Source organism: Castor canadensis, chromosome 12, assembly GCF_047511655.1.
Source record: "Castor canadensis chromosome 12, mCasCan1.hap1v2, whole genome shotgun sequence".
NCBI classification, from domain to species: Eukaryota; Metazoa; Chordata; class Mammalia; order Rodentia; family Castoridae; genus Castor; species Castor canadensis.
This window is the reverse complement of record NC_133397.1, coordinates 96757595-96777294: the sequence shown is the minus strand read 5'-3', so window position 1 is coordinate 96777294 and position 19700 is coordinate 96757595. Positions and strand designations below refer to the sequence as shown.

General features: G+C 45.1%; 1 protein-coding gene and 1 pseudogene across 2 annotated transcripts in view; one reads left to right on the top strand and one right to left on the bottom strand.

Annotated features, from left to right (window-relative positions):
* Positions 1-19700, bottom strand: part of LOC141414899 (Golgi apparatus membrane protein TVP23 homolog B pseudogene) — a 109029-nt pseudogene that overhangs the window by 50127 nt on the left and 39202 nt on the right.
* The window catches only part of Edar (ectodysplasin A receptor), a 77586-nt gene continuing 62062 nt past the window's right edge, over positions 4177-19700 (top strand). For both annotated transcript variants that reach the window (XM_074050557.1, XM_074050555.1), the window contains exon 1: positions 4177-4534. The gene's annotated coding sequence lies outside the window, so the exon portion shown is untranslated. The remainder of the gene's footprint in view (positions 4535-19700) is intronic.

Sequence of the window (19700 nt, the reverse complement as noted above, 5' to 3'; positions counted from 1 at the left end):
TTCTACCTGGAGTTGTCCCTCTGATTTTGTGCTGGGCTTATTCACAGTCCACTCAGCCTTTTATCTCCCTGGGTCTGGCTGGCACAGATAAAGGCTCAGTGTGCAAACACTCTCCAGACGCTCATTTTTGCTGTCCTCTCTTGCCAGGGGTAGAGATCTGTTCCACTTCTAAGAGCTTTAATCGTCTTCAAACCCTGATGCCTTTTGAATAAAATTCAAACCCCCTTGCTCAGTGCCCTTTGGGATCTGTTTCTGCCTCCTTCCCTCCACACACACTCTGCCCCATGCTCTCCTTCCCTCTCCTCAAGCCTTAGTGTAAAAGCCAACTTTCTCACTCTTACTAACCCAGTCATTCCTCCCACACCCCCACCTCCATCTCACCTGTTTGCTGAGCTCTTCTCTATAACTAATTCCATTCTGATATACCAGGCATCCCTCAACAGGATCTGTGCTCTTAGGAAATTGTGGTTTAAATAACTGTGATTTTCTATTTTGTTTTGTTTTGTTTTACTATTGGTTCAGCTATAGAACTGTGACAACTATGGACTTCAGGACCTGAGGTAACACTTTAAAAACCAGTCCTTGCTCTAAGGAGAGCAGAGCCTGTGTGTTCACTACAAACAGGGTTGGGGACAAATGTGTCTCCTTAGGAAAGCAGAGTAACTGAGCCAAGTCCTTAGGCGCCTGCTCTCCTAACCCTCAGGAGGGCAGAGGCAGGATTCTCTTGAAAATCATTCCAGTTCTGGGGCAGATTCCAAGCTACAAGTTCTGTGTCACAGACAGAGCTGTGATTGTTTGATTCTGATTCAGAATAACTTAGTGTGTGGGCCTAAGCACCCACCCCAGGCATAAAAAAAAGTCATCAAATGCTTTTATACTATCTCGTGATTGGAGCAATAGCACTTCTAGAGAGAACACTGAAGTGAACTGTTTATTGATAACCAAAAGCTGGCTTGTTGTTGTACATTAATAAAGCCAGATAAATGTTAGATGGCAGCTACCAGAAAGGAGCATTCTTGTTGGGCTATATTTGATCTGATGCTACAGTAATTTTTCAGACAGTAATTAAATAGCAGGAAGTTGTCACCAGTAGACTGCAATAATACACACACACACACACACACACACACACACACACACACATAACCCAGGCATCCTCTACCCCCTTGCCAGGAAGTATATTTCATATTCATTTGGTAACTTGACTACTGTCTGCCTCCCCAGAGTATAGGCTCCTTGAGGCCAGAGATTTTGGCTGTCTTTTTCATCGTGATATATCCCATCTCCTGGAATAGCTCTGTTGGTAGAAGTACTCGGTATGCATTTGCTGAATGAGTGAAAGCATGATCACATGAGCGTAGAAGAATGTGATTTTGATGGAATGTGTGAGTATCAATTTTGCTCACCCAACATGAGGCACAGATTTTAAATAATGATGAGCAGAGTGTGCTCAGTTTTATCCCCAGGAAATGATCTTATCTGCTAGGAGATCATTCCTACCACCCCATGTGTATTTTTAAGAGGCACAGGAGCCCTCTGAATCTACACAGCCACTCACAATGTTATGGCACAGTGAGCTCAGCCCTAGGACAGCTCCCCAGATACCCCCCATGCAGCTCCTGGCTGCCCTTTCATTCTTGCACATGTGATGAAAAGGGGGACCAGCCAGCCAGGCTACATCTTATATATCAAAGATATGTTCTAGATAACACCCCTTTCTCCACATCCTGGGAACACCCCAGTTGCCCAACCATGGTCTGCAATCTTGCCTCACGTTCTTATTAAAAATACCCTTGATGACATTTTGCTATTTCTGCTTCAGTCTTTCAGGAAATGTGCAAAGCAGAAAATGAGGTGTCTTCAAAGCTCTGAAATATTAAATGACATTAAGTGATGAAGATGAGCAATAATCTCTCTTGTTGGAATCATTCTCTTAATCAACTGAATTAATTTGTGTACTCATATCCATTGCAATATGATAACTGTGAAAACATCTGTAACTTAGTTTAATGCTATGGTGTTTGGGACTCTTTCTCCCTCCCTTCCTTCCTTCCTTTCCTCCTTCTCTCCTTCCCTCCCTCTCTGTTTCTCTCTTTCTTTTTTCAATTTTTTTCTTTTGTGGTACTGGGGTTTGAACTGAGGGCCTTATACTTGCTAGGCAAGTGCTCTACCACCTGAGCCACACCCCCAGGCCTTTTTTGCTTTAGTTATTTTTTGAGTAGGGTCTTGTTTTTTCTAGCAGCCAGACCATAATTCTCCTACCTTCTTTCTTAACTGGGATCACATGCCCAGCTTATAGGTTGAGATGGATTCTCCCTAACTTTTTGCCCAGGCAGGCCTGGAATGGAGACCCTCCCAATTTCCACATCCAAAATAACTGGGATTATGGATGTGAGCTACTGCTCCTGGCCCATGAACTTCTCCAAGAGGAAAAAATTTATTTTGGCTTCTATTACATATCCATATTTTGTGCACATTCTATTTTTTCCTCCTGTCTTTTTTACCTATCTTTTGGCAATGCCAGTGTCATCTAACCCTCTTATTTAATTTCCAATAGAAAGAAAACTCACACCTAATCTCCATCCTAAAAGACACTTATCAAAATGAGCATGACAGCTGGGGGACTGGTTCAAATGGTAGACACCTATCTAGCAAGCAAGGGAGCTCCTGAGTTCAAACGCCAGTGCCACCATGAAAAAATGAGCATACCAAAAAAAGTCAAAATGATATACAATAGAAAGGATTAGTCTAGGACACTTCCCATTTGTTCTCTCAGGTTCCTATCTTAATAGTTTTAGCAATGTATCACAAACCCATTCTCAGCCTGGACAATACAGATGACCAAACCTGAAAATTTAAGTTAAAACTCTCATTTTGTGGCCTGCAGCCACATTGGTCAAGTAGGTCAAGTAAACTGGTTGTGCTCAGCCTCTCTGGAGGCAGAATTAGTTCAGTATCTCCCCCAGTCCCACACATTGTCTCTGTGTTTCTCTTAAGCTTTTTACTTTTTCACATGTAAACTAACATGTGTGTGTCCAAGGCAGAGAGGACAATAAGGAAAAGGAAAACACAGAAGTCTAACCCATAGGATCTGTTCTGTTCTTATGTTTGTCTGTATGTAGGGCAGCTGAGCTGGCCAGGAGTGGGTAGGAGAATTATATTCCTTAAAGGCTGGGCTTTTTTTTTCCATAATCATTTAAATTTTTGAGAAAGAATTGACCAATATTGAAAAACATGTCCTTTCAAAATGTTGGTGTTTCAAATGCTTCCTGGTTATCTAGTCATGTGGCGTATATGTGGATATCTGCAGTGTATATACTTATCTGCATCATGGAGTATACATGGTTATCTGGAGTCATGTGGGGTATGTATATTTCCCTGACTGACAAGGGGTGCATATACTTTTCTAGAGTCATATGAGGTGTGTATACTCATCTGCACTTATATGAGGTGTATATGTTTAACTAGAATTACATAGAGCTTATATAGTTATCAAAGTGACATGGGGTATATGAAGGTGGGGGAGGGGGAGGCAGGAAAAGGGTGACTCAAATCTTGCAGTAGATGAGACTTGGGGGGATGTGCACAAACCTGTTACAGGCTTCAACTGGCTAAATAGATGGTACAGTAGCGCTCTTGCCTGCAGCCATCTTGGTGGGGGGTCTTGTGAATAAGTTCTGATTAATGATATTTTAATGCTAATTTTGCTTTTTAGCACTCCTGTGCTCAAAGCCCTGGTTGTTTTGATAGAAGACTAACCCTGCCCCATGCTCCTGAAAGAAAGAAAAAGAAAGAAGGAAGGAAGGAAGGAGGGAGGGAGGGAAAGAGGGAGAGAGGAAGGAAGGAAGGAAGGGAGGGAGGGAGGGAGAGAGAGAGAAAGAGAGAAAAAAAAGAAAGAAGGAAGGAAGGAAAGGAAGGAAGGAAGGAAGAGCGAGAAAGAAGAAAGAAAGAAAGAAAGAAAGAAAGAAAGGAAGGAAGGAAGGAAGGAAGGAAGGAAGGAAGGAAGGAAGGAAGAAAGAAAGAAAGAAAGAAAGAAAGAAAGAAAGAAAGAAAGAAAGAAAGAAAGAAAGAAAGAAAGAAAGAAAGAAGAAAGAAGAAAAAATTTCTTACGCATTCCAACTGGTTCCTTTAGGGGCAGGAAGTCCAAAAGAGCCAGGTCCATCTCAGGGCGGAAGCACAGGGCTGAAAGTGCCCAGGCTCCAGCACCTCCAGTCCCGGGAGTGGCCTCTAGGTGGTGCAGGTGAGTTTGCAACCAGGGAAAGCCCCTCGGCAGGACTGTGTGAACGCGCAGACAGAACAGGGAGCAGTTAGGGGAAAGTTCTCGGGAGCCCTTTAAACAGAAAAGAAGTGGGGCTGAAAACAGAGGTGTGCTTGGCCCCTGTCACCCCGGCTAACCCAGGATCGTGGAAGACCTGCTTGTGAGAGCACGTGGGTGGCGACCTGTGAAACCTGGCGGGCCCAAACTTGACCTGCCAGCTTTCTACATAGACCCATCTTCAGCTTGGACTAGAAGCTGACCTCGCCTGGGGACCAGGTAAGCCTTGGTCCTTTCCGTTTAGTTTTCCACATTCTTTGGCTGGAGACGAGACTGAGGTGTCATCGGCTAGGAAAGAACCTGAGTGCATTTTTGAAATGCACGTCATTTTTGGGTTGCGTTTGAACAAGCTTTACCCATTACTTTGTGTTTGTGCTACCAGTTCTCAGACCCGATATTGTTCCTTTGTTTTCGCAAAAACATAAGAACCCCATTTTGCTGTTGTTTTGTACATTTTGTTAGGGAGCCAAACTGCGTGTGCTTACAGGTTATAGTATTTGGGTTATTGAAACACGCGTGTCTCCAGGGAGTGCGTGTTTCGCTGGTAGCAGCTGGGACTTTAGCAAGGCTCTGTTCTTGCCTCCCACCCTGGGTACCCACCGTGTCTTAGGAGACCTTTCAGGTGAGGTTTCCAATAAAGTCAGAACTAACGTGATGGCCCTGTGTAGGGTTGAAGGTGGTGGGGATTCCTTGAGATGCTTGGGGTTTTTCACCCCAGGTCAAGAGGTCACCTCAGTGCTCTGACCAACCACAGAGTGCAATGGACTCATGCACAAGGATGAGCTTTGGGTCCCCAGCATCCTTTGCAAGGCTCTTGCATGGTCAAAGTCTGTGACATTGGGGCAGGAAGGATAGCAGGTGAGGTTCCTACCACCTCTCCCTACTGGTGTCTCCCTGATATGTTGTACTGAGTCCACGTCACAACAGGAAGAGCCTATTAGGGCAACAAGGGAGGAAGCAGGGTGATAGATTAGCAGAGCAGAAGCCCTGCTCATTCAGGGGAGTGGACGCAGACCAAGGGACATGTGACTTTGGCAGGACTGAAATGCACAGCAGAGAGAGAGGAGCAGTGGCAGGGTCAGTTACTTGTCCTAGTTCTCCAACAGACTTCTGCTCTGCACTTCAAAAGTGGCATTTGGGAACATTTTCACACCAAGAGTGATAATGAGGCTCATTCAAAGTATCAAATTGGTCAAAGGCCAACATGGACTGAAGGAGAAAAGGAAGCAATAAAAATGTCTAAGACAGAGATTGTTTCTTGTTTGTCTTGATGCTCTGAGATTTCCAGGTCATGTCCACTTAAAACCTTTAAATATACATTTTAATAGAGCCACCAAAAAGAGGGGGATTCATCAGAGGGGGTGGGAAATGAGCTTTTGTCCTTATGACTGCCCACATTCACCCTTCATCTCTGGAGAACACTGGTGACAATGGGATGTACCCATCCTCATCCCTAAGTGAGCCAGGCTGTATGGTGGCAGCACAATGTCAACTTGTGACAACACAGTTGGAGGGCAATCCCTCTAAAAGGACATGTCTTTGAGAGGAAAATTAAATAAAATTTCCCGGAAATATTTGATATTTACTCCCTGGCCACTTTGGTTTGTTACTTCTGCAAGCAGGATTTTCATTGTTGAAGAATCATATAGAGGGTCCCTAACTTATGATGGTTCACAACTTTTTTGGCTTTATGATTGTGTAAAAGTGATCTGCACTAAGTAGAAGCTGCATGTCACATTTTGAATTTTGATCCTTTTCTGTGCTAGTGACATGAGTTAAATTCTGTCTTGCCATGCTGGGCAGCGGCAGTAGCCATGGCTCCAGTTGCCCAGAGGTCATGGGAGAAACCACCACACTCTACAGTGTGCTGTGCTGCTCAGCTAGGATATGCAGGAGGTTAAATGCATCGTACTTGGGCTTGTCAGAACACAGCCCATTGTGAACAGTGGTTCACATGAGTTGGGGAGTATTCATGAAGCTCAGAAGATCAGAGCTCGGTCTTCTTTCTTAAATGTCTCCTTTCTTCATGCCTAGCGCATGGTGCCTACCATTGGGAGTCTGCCTAATATTTGCTCAGAAAAGGAAGACAGACCTGGTCCCACCTCCATTCCACAGGGTATAAAACTGAGTTGATTCTTTTAACTCTGGAGCATCTTCTAAGGAAAACATTCCTTAGGTTGCAAAGGACCACAGACAGAGGCCAGGTCAGCTCATGTTCTTTTCTGGGTTTAGGGGAGTGAGTTTTGTGGTTTCAAAAGAAGAAAATTCAAGTTCAAGGAAAGGCCCACAAACCCAGCTTCAAAGACCCAAGCAAATCTGAAATTCAAACACAGGAGCTGTAAACAGGATGGCATTTGGCAGCCAGCCTAGGCTGGCTTGGTTTCCCCTCACCTCCTCTGGCCTGCTCAGCACCTCCTGCGTGCTCCTCAGCAGCTCTCACCTGGTCCCTGTTCCCTCAGTCATCCCAGGCGACACCTGCTTGCTCGCTTCTTTGATGCTGTTTTAGGCTCTGCCTAGGTAATTCCACCCACCAATAACATCATTAATTAACCCACATTAAACTCACTTAGCACACGAGATCGATTAGAAAGCAAAAGCCCCAGTCGGCCCCTGGCTCTGAGGATGCTGCCTCCATCACCTTCATCCATTCGTCTGCGATACTCGTCCTCCGTAAACACGCACATCGCATGCAGGACTTTTATTCGCCCTCCAATATTAACATTTTCCCAAAAAATAAAAGGAAAGACCAACTGTGGTCTGGTCATGTAACCACTGCTATGCACATATACTACAAATCATTTCCATGCACATCTTCCCTATTTTCCAAATAAGGAGTTGAGCTCAGAGAGGTTCCCTGGCCTGCCCAAAAGCACGTGGCTAATGGTGATTGAGAATAGCTGTCGTGGATTAAGCATCATCAGCATCAGAATGCTAATTTTTCCTCCTTGTCTTTGGGTGTCACAAAACATTATCTAGGTATGGTTAGCCCTATACAAACAAAGCAAAGGAGAAAGCTTTGCCTTGGGACTTTTGGGGGGGTTGCCATTCATTAGGTGTGTGTTAGAGGATCCTACAGTCTGCAGTCCTAACATCCACCCCCCCCCCGCAAGGCACTGCAGGATGATGTACCCAATGAATGGGATCCTTCATGTCAGCAGTTGTCTTAATCACACATGGGGGCGGGGGTTGGGGGTGGGGGGCAAGGAGCTGCTCAAACATCAAAGTACCCTAAGCCAACAAGTGAAAAAGCTCCAGTTGGCAAAGCTACCCTCTCCAAGGGCATAACACCTGTTATCTCTCAAAGGCTGGGTTCCTGAGGTATCAGACACATTGGCTCCCAGAGTGAGACAAACATGGTGAAGATCCTTCCACTGAGGCACACTCTGGAAATGCCCATAGTTTTGTACACATGTGTCCACATGTAACTAGCCAACAAATCTGTTGTTTTACATTCCCAACAAATCAGAGGATGAACCTCATACAGGAAGATGTACTTAGGATAATGACCTCAGCTGTGCCACCTGCAAACTCATGACACAAGCTAGTCAGCCAGACTCTGCTCCACACATGGCAGGAAGGTGCCTTCACCTGTGAGTCACTACAAAAAGAGCAAGGACAACCACAGTCACATTGCTACTCGCAGCCGGGAGGCCCTAGGTACATGACAGGCTGAGCTGAGTATTTCTAGATTCCTTACCACTGATACAGTTGATGGATACATTCATTGACTAGATACAAGCAACTAAAAAAAGGTGAGCCTAAATGCTGAAATAAGATATTAGTCTCTTGAAATAAACAGAAAATTCTGCCAACAACACTTTAATCCTAATATAAAGCACTTTCTTAGGTCAGGAGAAAGACACATAAAACTAAACTGCAAACAAAAAATGAGAGGTCCCTATTTTGTTGACTATCAGACCATTACCAAATTTCTTTAAATCTCCATGTTGCCATATTTCCAATTCCTTATTTCTAAACCTGCATGTGCAGGAGAGACAAGAAGGGTGTATGTTAAGTGGGTTTTAATTCTCATTCTTTTACTCAATAGATACCTTCTAAGCATCTACTGCATGCCAGGCACTGTACAGGGTTGTAGTGACACAGAGACTTGGAGAACACAAGAGGTGATGTCTTTGCTTAGACTCTACTGTAGGCAAAGGAACCATAATGCATATATATGCATGTAACTTCAGAGAAAGTCAGTTTTACCAAGAAAGAAATAAGAAGGACAACGCAGAGAAAGTGCCTTGTGTGGGAGGGACTCTTGAGAAAATAATATTGGAGTGAATACTAGATAAAGTAAGAGAACCAAGGGACCTCAAGATTGGAGGGCCTTGGTGGAGTGTGCATGAGATGTCCCCACACCACAGGAAAGCAATGGCCAGAGCAGAGGGAAGGAGGAATGACCAGGAGGAGAAGAGTGGAGAACCAGGAACAAAAGTATGCCAGGCTTGGAGCCATGGAGGAGCCTGGGCTCTCACTGACAGGGACAGGAAGGCAAATAAAATTATACATCAACTCAGGCTGATGTTCAGCCAGGACTGTTTATGCCCAGCAACATTCTGGAGCCATCCATGCCATGCCATGCCACTCCTCACCAAGTCACAGTAGGCCTCAACAGTTGCTATATTTTAAGCATCAGCCATTGATGAGTTGCTTCTCTAGGCAGCCTCTTCCTGAAAGGGCAAGCTGGTTGGTCTGCAGTTCAGGAAAGGCTAAAATCACCAGGATGCTGAATGATCCCTATCCACCCAACATCTGCTCCCTTGGAAATGAACAGAGGGAACTTTTTTGAAAAAAAAATGTAAAGACCTCAGCTTAAAACACATTCTTACATTTCAAAAAACCTGAAACTAGATTCTTAAGACTAAACAAGTTATGCAAAGAAATAAATCATTTAACATTCTTGCAGAGACTACAGTGGCCTCCACCTTGTAGCCTAACTGGGTCATCCCACAGGCCCAGAGCTGCTGGCATTTCCTCTCCCCTCATGTCCCACTGGAAAGAGGGAGGTGCCCTCTGCAGCCTTGGGAAAGAGATAGAAGGGATCACAGTGGTTCCCTGATGAGCAGAGGAGTCACCGCCTTTCCTGGGTGACTTGGTGGGAATAGTTCATAGGTAAATTGCACATAAGGCCAGCATGCCAGAGCTGTCTCTGTGAACTGCACATATGGCCTTGTTGGCCGCTCTGCCATCTAGCATGGAAACACCAGCACCTGCAAGAGTCCATGGAGGGAGGAAGTCAGCCTAGAGGGAAAGAATTGTCTCTAGAAAACCCAGGCCAGATGAGTCATGAAGGAGGAGCACTGAATGGTGGATGTATGCCTTGACATCTGGTTGGGGTTCTGAAACAGTACACTGTGTTTCAGTGGATTTGCAGAGTGGTTTTTTGCAGATGAACTTTTTACAGGCCATAGAATTCCCAGTTAGGATCACTTAAATGCCGCAGAGGTCCTTTTGAATTTTAGCACATTCCTTAGGAAGGTTTAGGGAGAGAGACTCTTTCCTGTGACACAAGCACACCAGTGCATGCCTGGTCTATCCCAGTGACCTCTGGAGGGGCCGGTCCTGCTCTGTGGCTACTGTGATCCTGAAAATGTTCTGGTCCTCTTCAGCAGTCTCCAAGCAATTTCACTCCCCATTGTAAAAAGGAAACTGAGGCTAGAACCCATAGGTGTCTGGGGCTCTTTGTTCCACTCAGCTTTGAGAACCAGGAGACCATGCTTTTTCCAGAATGACCACCAATTGGTTTCCAGGTGGAGGTTCCCACATGAAAATCATTATCCAAACGGACCACCCACAGCCTGCTGCCTTGACTTCTGCTGGCATATGTGAGGAAGTGCACTTCAGACTAGTGCCCTGATGTTATCACAGTTGTTGCTTTTGAAGGCAAATATTTAATTTGTGAAGACTGCAAAACTAAGAGCAGGAGAATGTTGAACTCCTCTTTATATTTACAAAATAACCAGAATCAAGACCCTGACCAAGGCAGTTACCTCTTCTTGGAGGACTGTGGCTGTTGGATCCCACACTCAACTAAATAAAAGCAGGGGCATCTGGAGACACAGGCTTCAGATGGCCACATGTCCACCTGACCCCAGGAGGGTCTGAGATATGGTCTGACATATGGAAAGGAAGAAATAGGACAAACATATACACATTCCCATGTGTCTGAGCATATGCATCTCTGTGTGTATCTGTATGTAGATCTATGTGTGTCTCTAGGTGTGTATACCTCATTGTGAATCTGTGTGTGTGTGTGTCTGCTTGTGTATCTGTGTACAAGTATTTGTGTGTATCTTTATATGCACATGTATGCACTGATGTAGCTTGGGAGGAGGCGTGGACCACTCTGGGAAGTGGGAGGGGCAGAGGGCAGTCAAGGAGAGCCCATCCAACAAAGTGTTCCACCAAACAGAAGAGGCAAATATGCTCTATCCTCTCCCCATTGTCCTTACATACCTGGGGTCTTAAAGGGAACTACAGATTGTACTTTTTGCTGGATATTCCCTGGGTATGGGCCAAATCCTGGGGGCATGCTGGAGAAAGGCAATGGAGACTATCAGCCATGGCATCCAACTCACAAGTTTTAGAGCATCTCATTTTCCACACTAAACATTTTTGAATCTGGCACATCCTGCTAAGTAGACACCTGATCTCTCGTGGAAATGGACTGTGTATTCCTTATACACAACCCCCACCTCCTAGCCCCTTGCTGAAAACTCTGTTTTTGGAAAGCTGTCAAATGGTATTCATTGGAGTTTACACTATCTGCTTCCCTTTGCTCTGTGTGGTCCCATGGGACCATTCTCCTGTTGGGTTTAATTTAACCAGATTTGCAGCTGTGCTAACAAAGTCATTGAGGCCCTCTTGCTCTCAGGATGGATTTTCCTGCTTTTTCTCTAGTTTTACAGAGAGACTGTCTGTATAGTGAGACTTCCCCAGCCTTAGGCACTGTCTGGTGTTCCTATCGCTTCAAAACTCATTTCCTCAGATAAGACTTTACCGCTTCTCAAATTACAAATAGTTCTAATACCTTAGCAATTAAGGTTAATGATTTATAAAATCACTGTTAAAAACAAACACACAGAAAGTTTCTCCTACATGCTTCAGCCTCAACATTCATTTGGAAGATTTGCAGGTTCCATAAACACAAAACCCATGGAGCCATACTCCTTGGGTTCTTTAAAAAAAAAAAAAGACAAATGTGCAGTTACAAAGACATGCAAAATCTGCCAAGTCTAACCTTTTTTTGGTGATTTTTCAGATGAGCATTTTTATTTAATGAAACATAGTAAGCTGAGTGCTGGTGGCTCACACCTGTAATCCTAGCTACTCAGGAGGCCGAGATCAGAAGGATTGTGGTTCGAAGCCAGCCTGAGGAAATAGTTTGCAAGACCTTATCTCAAAAAAAAAAAAAAAAAAAAATCACAAAAAAAGGCTGGTGGAGTGACTCAAAGTGTAGGCCTTGAGTTCAAGCCCTACTACTGCAAAAAGCAACAACAACAAAAAACATAGTGAGACACCTGTATGCCCAATAAGATGGTGATTTTGGGGAACCACAGAGTTGTAATGGAAGGTTCTAAACCTCATGGATTTTAGCTCTTAAATCATGTCCCCCTACAACTTTCTATATTCTTCTGTGCTTCAAAGACCAGGATGGGCTTTCAAAAACATCCATGGCTATTCTGAGCAAAGTAGGTCATTGCCAGCAGCTTTCATTACAGAGGGATGACACATGTGGCCCTGTCCATTGGCCCTGGCTGTCCTCTGGCCAAGGACACATCCCAGCATAGATGCCATTTGCTAGGAGAAGGGGGACAACTTTGAGCTGCAGCCTGGTTGCATTGATTAAGAGAGTTGGATTTCTTCCATTAGAATATAGTCTCTTTGAGGGGTTGGGTCCATAACACAGGAAGAGAATAACTGCCATTTGTCTCTTAGTTCATCATTTAATAAGGGCTAAGAAGTGATTGGTTTGTTTGAATGAGAGGTTGAACAGAAAAGAAAACACAAATAGCTATTTCATCTCACAGCATGAATGTGCCCAGGCCACAGAAACACTGGCACCTGTTGCTGTGATCTGCTCTGAGTTCCTGGTTGACTGGCAGCTAGGGGGCTTTGTCACAATTCCAACCACTGAGAGTCTTTACCAAAGGCACCCAGAACCTTTCACATTCGATCTTCATGCCATTTTTAAATGAAATTTTTGTATTTGATTACACATAGTAAGAGACCTGAATGCCTAATCAATTGGTGATTGTTGGGAACCTTGAAGATGTAGGCCTGGGTAGAGGGTTTCACCCCGATCCTTCTATGTTTCAAAGACTAGTGAGGTAAATGTGTGTCCTAGTTGAGGGAGCTGGAGTGGAAGTGAGACCTCCACTTGGCCTGGCCTCACTTCTCTGGTGAAAGAACCTTAGATAGGGTGAAGTCTCCCAAGAGCTACGGGTAGAAAGTCACAGGGGTAGCACTGGTGGACCTCCGGCAGGAGTCCAGGACACACTTGTTGACTTTAGCTTCTCCATTCTGGAAAAATCCGGGGGTGGGGAGAGGCTGACAGTGGCCAGTGCCACTGTTAGTGCCTTGTTGACACAACATAACATAGGCATCTCCATAAATCTGAGTTCCATTCCCAAATGGGGAAGCTAGAAGTATTTCCTTCTTGACTTACATTGATATGTTTTCCCTCAGTTCCCAGGGCCATTCCCCAATCACAGGAACCACAGTTCCTAGGAGAAGTGTCTGATCCTGGGGTAAAGGCTAGGGTTAGGGTTAGGGTTAGGGTTAGGGTTAGGGCCCCAGCTTGGGGCCGCTTATGATGCCTGAAAGTAAGGAGGAGCTCAAAAATAAATAAAGAACAATGTGAACAACAAAATAAATAATACAGTATTAGATTATAACCCAGAGTTTAAAATAATCATCCAAATGTTCTCACTGATATAAATAAATGCATAATAATAAGTAAATAATTAAATAACGAGACAAATCTGCAGAATCCCAAATAACTTACATAGATATTCTACCATCAGGGAGCATTACCCTTTAGTTATACTTAAGGACCTCCTCCCAAACAGTACGGTATAAAAAAGATGGATAACTTCTAGGTGAGGAAACCTGACCGTCATTACCTTAGCTGGGTGGTGAAGGTCAATACCAACAATGTTAAGTCCTATTGACAGTATGCATATGCCCTTGATATGATTTGGTGAGCATTTCTCCTGTTGTCTTCATCCCCCAAATCCATAAGCCTATCTGACCATGAAAGAAACACCTGACAAATTCCAATTAAGGAGATTCTACGAGTTACCTGACCAGTGCCCCTCTAAACTTCCAAAGTCATCAAAACCAAGGAGGCACTAAGGAGACATGATGACTAGTCCTGGGTGGGATCCTGGAACAGGAAGGGGATAGTATGTAAAAACAGGAAAGGTGGATAAAGGAGATATGATGACTAGTCCTGGGTGGGATCCTGGAACAGGAAGTGGATAGTATGTAAAAACTAAGGAAAGGTGGATAAAGGATGGACTTTAGTTAGCAACAATGCATTGGTGTTGGTTCATCAAGTGGGACAGCTATCTCACACTGATGTAAGACCTAAGCAAAAGGAAAAATGGTGTGCGATATATGGGAACTCTTGATATCTGATAATATCTGCAACTCTTCTGAAAATCTAAAACTACCTTCAAGTAAAAAGCTGATTTTAATAGAAATTCTCCAGGCTCAGTTATGTTTTCTTTACTCCTGTGCCATCTTCCACTATCCACAGAATTCCTTCCAATGGTGAAGGGGCAGCCCTGACTTTTCCCTTTGGTCCAGGATGACATAAGGAGAAATCCTGAGCAGGCTAGCCTGCCTGACACTCCCAGGCCCATTCCCTCAGATGTTACCCTCCAGAAGGACAGTGCCACCTTTCTCTTGCTGGACCAATGAGCTCTTGTCTCTTTGTTATTCCCACTGACCAGCACTGGGGCTGTGTTCAGGAGCTTTTCTGCAGGGACTCTTTCAAACTCTGGAGCACCCAGTCCCCTACCCCATGCCTCAGCTCACTCCCAGGCCAACAGGTACCAGTCACACATACACCCCCAGAACTGTGACCCTGCTTCTGGTATGGGATGGGGGAAACTGAGCATCTGTGCTTTTCACTCATGTACCCATCTTTTCATCTGAGATATGAGCATCTACTATTTACAGAAGACACATGTTTTGTCCCCATGTGCTGACACTTTTTTGTGTCTTCCCCAACTGTTGCCATGCTCTGAGCTTGGGAGACTAACCTGCTGGGCTAGACTGCCAGATGGCTCCATGGCCCTCTGACTTCTAATTGTATTCAGCTCATAGAGGGTCCTGTGGAAGGCAGGGGACAAGAGAATGATGGCTGGCAGGGAGCTCACTCTGTACCTCTCTGCCTAAGGCAGTGGTTCCTATCCCTGGATTCAGATCCACTCTCTCTCTCTCTCTCTCTCTGTCCCTTCATGCTCAGGGCTGGTAGCAGCTTCTGACTGCTTCACCATCACTTGCTGCCTCCTGGGTCCTGCCCTATGTCCACAGTCAGGATCCTTGCTATACTCAGCAAGGTGGCACTTGGAGCTGGCTAGAGCAAAAGCTGTCTCAGAGATAAGGCCATGATTCTCCAGGCCTGGTATAAAGAAATGCTTACTGAGGGAGCCCATGAAACAGTTGCCTGATGGTGGTCCTGATCTTGTCCTGGTGCCTCTGGGTCCTGATCTCCACCAGAGCTTCAAGCCTCAGAAGGGCCCAAGCCCAGTATGGGCTTCTGTGTGCTTTTGGTGGGGCAGCTTGGACAGAGTTAGACTCCAGTTGCCACTTCCTACCTAGGTCAAGGCTTTATTCCTGTGGTCTCAATATCTTCATCTGTAAAACAGGAATAACATCTACTTTTCATGCTGTAAGTGTAAGGAACTGCCGAAGAAAGACCACGCCACGCGTGGAAAAGAAAGATGTATTAGGAACCAGACTGCAGGGCTGTCACTCTCAAGTTCAGAGTGAAGCAGCTTGGCTGAATTGGGTAGTAGTGGGCTTTATAGGAGGGGCCAAGCCATGGGGGAGGGAGAGAGTCTCTGGTCTCTGATTATCTGCAATCACCAGATGGAACAGGTCAACATGCCTGGCTGGTTGAGTAACTGGAAGTTCCTGAGGTGTTTTGCAAGCCGAGAAACAATCAGGCAGGGAAACAAGCAAGGGAGAAGCAAGTGGTCAGGTCAGAAGCAGGGGGTCTGGTTTCGGTGCTAGCCTCTGGACCTTCTACCCACCCCAAGAATGCCAGGGACCTAACAGTAAGAATAACAATAAGATTCATAAAAAGGGCACCAGAGTGTCTAACATGGAACCCTCAATCAATATGTGTCACCTTTTCTTTTTCTTGTTATTACTGTTTGGACCATAAATGAAGAGGTGAGTCTCCTCCTAGAGGTGGAATGTCGAATCTTTTGTGAAAAAAGAGGTTTCTTATCACTGCCAGCTCTGTTGGTAATGGGTAAGAACTTTGTGTTGAAAATGGCCTATGACCCTGACCTTGAATCCCAGAAAAAGTTGGGAGTTATTTATAACCAAAGGCAAACAGGACACCCCCAAAAAGCCTGATGATAAAGGCCTTCAAGAATTCTGAAGGTGTGTTCTTACCAGGAGACAAAAGCCAAGCTTATGACTCCAACAAAACGATTTCTGGACCTTGTAGTCAGTATAGAACTCCAAACTAGTAGTGGTCATTGTTTGGCACGCACTCTCCATCATACTACCCCCCAGAAAGAGCATCCTTAGTTGTCTCCCCAACACCATGGCCGGCATGGGGAAGAAGGCATGGATAGTGCTAGGAGCCATGCTTGCAAGTGGGGATTGCTTCAGCAAAGCCAGAGTTCAGGCCCTTGGAGGCACAGGTTGAGGGAGCCCCTGGAAGGAACTACTTGATTTCTAATTCCCTTTTTTCACAAGATGCAGGGAGGTGACATCATAAACACCTAATAGGACAGACATCCTCATAGGAAATATTTAGGACTTGGAATATAGGCTGCCTTGTTCTGGGCATGCCCAGCTTAGAAAGCTCTAGAAGAAAAGTCAGGAAGGCAAAGGAGGGCAGAATAAGGATAGAGAAAAAGACACAAGATGGAACACCTGCAGGAGGCCCACCAGTCTCTCCCCTCAGAGTCTCGGTATCTATTTTCTGAACCATGGGCCCTTGTTTGTTTGTTTTGTTTGTTGAAAACTTAATCAAGTTCTCACTTTAGTGCAATCACACCACAAGCAGATGGAGTAAATCCATCAGCCTGCTCAGATAATGGTTTTGCCAGTGCTTGGTGCATGGGCAAGGCATTCTGCCCCTGACCTGAGGTCGTATTCAGTCCCTCTCCCAGGCTGCCTCAGCCCACTTTAGCCTCAGCCAGCTCTGCCCCAGCTGTCCCACAGTTGGGAAGGGTTGCAGAGGGCAGTGGCTGGAATGTTGGCATGGAAGCCAGCCAGAAGGGGTGAGGGGACACCTGCAGGCCTAAGCAAGGAGTGGGGACCACAGTGTGACAGTGTTGGGCTTGGGCTGAGCCCCATGCTGCACTCGTGCCTGCCCCTGTGTTTTGATTTCATTGTCACTGTTTAAATCCTCAGCTTCTCAAGGACTGAGACCAGCATGTCTATTGAAATTCTGTGACCCATAGTGGTTGCCATGTAGATGTCTCTCCTACGAGGGTGTGGTGAAATAGCAAGGACTGAAAGGTGTATTAGTCATCTGTGGCTGTGTGATAAATGGCCCCAACATGTAGAGCTTAAGACAACTGTGACTATTTCATAGGCTTTGGGAGCTATTTCATAGGGTCAGGAATCAGGGAGTGGCTTGGCTGGTGGTTCTGGCTCAGGCCCCTCTAGATGTTGCAGTCCATGGGCTGTGTCATCTGAAGACTGGGCTAAGGCTGGAGATCCACAGCCAGGAAAGCATACACGCATGGCAGTCGGCCGGAAGCCCTGGCTCCTCACTGTGTAGGCCTGCCTGAGTGTCCCTATGACATGACAGCTAAATGAGGGTGAGGAAGAAAAGGACTTGCAGGTTGCCTTCTGTGACTCCATCTCCCTTCTGCCTTTCTCTGTTTGTTAGAAGCAAGTCACTAAAATCCAGCCACATTCACAGGGGGAGGAATTAAGCTGTACTTTTTGAAGGCAGTGTCAAAGAATTTGTGGTCTTATTTTAAACAATTGCACCTGACTTCTCACACAGCTCCTCTGTAAATTCTGTGTGACTTTGGGCAAATAATTTCCAATTTCTGGACCTCCGTTTCTTCTTCTGTAAAATGAGAGAACTGACAGGATCTCCAAGGGGCTCCTTCTTGGTACTTGGTCCTTGGTACCATATCCAGCTTTAATTGATCCAAAGTAGAACACCAGTCCCTTAAAGTCTTTAAAAAGTCCTCAAGTGATTCTAGTGTGCAGATGGGGCTGTGAGCCTTAACCTCCAACTTGGATGTGCTCAGAGATAAATTAGGGCTCTTGCTAAAATGCAGATTTTGATAACGGCAGGTGTGAATGAGGCCTGAAAGTTAGCATTTCTAATAAATTCCGAGATAGTGCTTCTGAGTCCAAATGCTTCTAAGACCAAGCACCTTGAAGAACAAATTTCTAGATGCTGGCAGAAAGGTGCAGAAATACAAAGGCAATTTGCATGCTATAAGAGCAAAGAATCCAGCTGGGGAAGAAAAATAAAGCATGAAAATGCAACCAGCAACCCAGAGAGTAGGCTTAGGGTAAGGGAGACCCCAGTAACCATGAACCTGACTGTCCCTGTTACAAGTGCACCACCCCCCACACTGCTGGCCAGCATTATCTTGCACTGCCCCCCACCCCCACAGCAGGAGTGGTAAAAAGTTCAGGTTCCACTCTGATCTTTGAAATCTTTCACAAATTAGCTTTTTATTTATTTATTTATTTATTTATTTATTTATTTATTTATTTTTGCTGAATAGTTATTTCCACAGGGAAAGAAAAGAATTAGCAAATCTATCATTCCCATTTGTTTAGGCCTGTAGTCCGTTTTCCAGATTAAACATTGTTTAGTGAGTCTGCTTTTATTGGTGCCACTAACAAAATAAAGCATTTTCTGATCTTTTTTTCATGGTGTAAAATTCCAGGCTTATGGAAATTCTAGTAAAATTTATTTTCATGAAAGCTGGAAGTAATCATCCTTTTTTCTTTTTCCCCATTATGAATTTTCTGCTTTCTCCTTGGGGCCATTCCTGACCCCTGAGCAGGAAGGAATTGTAGGTGTCTCAGAATTCCAGGTCTCAGTGACTCCTGGCCCTACCCTGGTCACTGTCTTTCCTTTTCAACTTATCTAGACCCCAGGCCCCAGGTTGTGAGAAGCCACTATGTTCCCACACACCTCTCATCCACCTCTGGCTCCCAAGGCCTGTCCTAGAGTTCCTCGAGTTTGAGTCCTGCCCTACCTTTACCTCAGGATACCTAGAGTGGTGTCAGGGTCCCTGTCATCTTCTATTTTAACCACAGAAACAAGGCTCCTTGTTGAACTTCTGACTCCTGGATTCTCTCCACTCCCACTTTATACACTGTCCACAGACAAATAGTCCTGAGATAGGTCCTTTATCTCATCATTGATTCCACATACCCTCTGGCTCCTCACATCCTAAAGATGCTTGTGCAGGGCTAGAGGTGTGGCTCAAGCAGTAGAGCATCTACCTCACAAGTGCAAAGCCCTGAGTTCAAACTCCCCAGTACAGGGGATGGGGAGGGTGGAGAAGAATCTTGTACAAAGTCTCTGCACTCCACCGGTGGCCCTGTTAAAATGTGGGTTCTGACTCAGGGTTCCTGCTGTGACAGTATCTAGGCAGAGGTTTGAGCACGAGAGTCCTGCAAGAGGCGGTCCACACCCCCCACCCATCCCTCCTCTTCCATAGGGTTCACAAATCTTCTGAGTTACACACATCCCATTGCCCAATAGCCAAGGCTCAGATTTGACTTGAGCCTTTGTTGGGACACTAGCCCCTCCATAAGAGTTGCACTTTTCTGTCACTGTCAAACTCTAGATTCTTCTTGACACCATCTGTGCCTGTTGCTCTATCTACCTTCTTGGGACCCTGTATGACTTTGCTCTGGTATGCTCTTTGCTCCTAGCATCGTTTTTCAGGCATTTTTTGTTTTTTGGGGTTTTTTTAAACCTGTGTCTGACCTTTCAACCAGACCCTGGGGCTCCTGGTACAGTGATAGGGGCTTACTCATCATCATCTTTTGAATTTCCTTCAGTACTGAAATAGTGCTGTGCATTTAATAGGCACTCAATAAATATCTTTTCTTTAAATGATTCCTGTAAAATTCCTGTACTCAATGAAAAACTGGTTTGAGAAATAAGTTGAAATGGAATCACCATATTTCA